General features: G+C 36.3%; 1 long non-coding RNA gene across 1 annotated transcript in view; it reads left to right on the top strand.

Annotated features, from left to right (window-relative positions):
- Positions 1 to 823: 823 nt before the first annotated feature.
- LOC111388254 overlaps positions 824 to 1,473 on the top strand; it is a 3,242-nt gene continuing 2,592 nt past the window's right edge. The window contains exon 1 of the long non-coding RNA XR_002701538.1: positions 824 to 1,048. This is a non-coding gene — a long non-coding RNA (uncharacterized LOC111388254). The remainder of the gene's footprint in view (positions 1,049 to 1,473) is intronic.

Here is a 1,473-nt window from a genome sequence, read left to right as displayed (position 1 = left end):
CACTGAATCGCATGGTGAGATTTGTAGAACTATTATTTTCTACTAATTACCGTGTTCAGAACGGTAGATAGGAAAGTTTAAGGTCCCCGACAATTCCCTTCATTACACGGCTCATCCAGTGAGTCACTATTGCTGTTTTGAATTTGAAGAAGATGAACATGAACGGGATTTGAAGTCGTCAAGATATGACAATTCCTTAAATTCCATCTAAAATATCTTGTTAGGGGACCCACTTATCATCCCAATTCATCAACAATCGGGCTATGGTGGCTGAAATGGATGTCAGAAATGGTGACCTGCTAATTAGGATTTGAAACGTTGGGCCCGATTCTTTTCTTTTTTCTTCCTCTTTCTTTCTTTAATTGTTGCTTTTTCCATATTCACAGGTCACCCATTCTGCCATCCATTTCGGTCACCAATTGTCAGCCCGATTGTCGACAATCGGGCTATGGTGACCGAAATAGATGACGGAAAGATGACCTATGAAAAAGTGACAATTAAAGAAAGAAAGAGGAAGAAATAAGAAAAAAAGAAAAGAACGGGGCCCAACGTTTCAAACCAGTCAGCAAGATAGGACAATTCCTTAAATTCCATCTAAAATAAAATCGGGCTATGGTGACCGAAATGGATTACAGAAAGGGTGACTGCTAATATGGAAAAAGCGGCAATTAAAGAAAGAAAGAGGAAGAAATAAGAAATAAGAAAAGAATCGGGCCCAACGTTTCAAACCCTTAACCCCACTACCCAAAGAAAGAGAAAAATAAGAAAACAAAAAGAATCGGACCCAATGTTTCAAACCCTTAACCCCAATACCAAACCACATCAAAACCACTGTTTCTCCCAAATCTACCAAACCCTCCAGCGCCGGCACCAATTATCTCAAACCCTCCAACATTAGCAGCATAAGAAAGCATATGTACACTACTTCACATGCTGCACCAGAAGGACCCGACCTCATCTTCCTCCATCGAGTTTATCCTGCTGCACCAGAGAAATTGTTGAAGGCGTTCATGAGCCGTTCGACGACCGGTCCCATCTTCTCCGACAAGTAATAGATTTGATGACTTGAGAGTATCATCCCACTAATAATAAAATTTAATAAAGTATACTAATGTTTTATTAAATTCAAAGCAAACAAACAAAAGCGATTTGTGGTCTTTATTGAATCTAATTTAATCTACAAAAACTTGTAAAATGCGAATTTAATAGGAATAGGAAGATTGTATTGGATTACAAATCCACCTATTAGTATTTATTCCAATTCTTGACTACGTAGCTAATTTCGTTCATACATTTTTAACAATCAATAATTCTATTGTAATTAATTTACTTTTCCAAGACAAATTAAATATATCCTAATTACTACCCGAATCTATTTCTAGTTCGAATTCGAATGAATAAAACGCATTCAATTTTACAATTATCTTAAAAATTACATACATAATAAATCTTATTCCTAAAATTTATTGCACG

Source organism: Olea europaea, unplaced genomic scaffold (assembly GCF_002742605.1).
Source record: "Olea europaea var. sylvestris unplaced genomic scaffold, O_europaea_v1 scaffold4785, whole genome shotgun sequence".
Taxonomy (NCBI): Eukaryota; Viridiplantae; Streptophyta; class Magnoliopsida; order Lamiales; family Oleaceae; genus Olea; species Olea europaea.
Note: the sequence above shows the minus strand (reverse complement) of the source record. Positions and strands in the feature narration are given on the sequence as shown.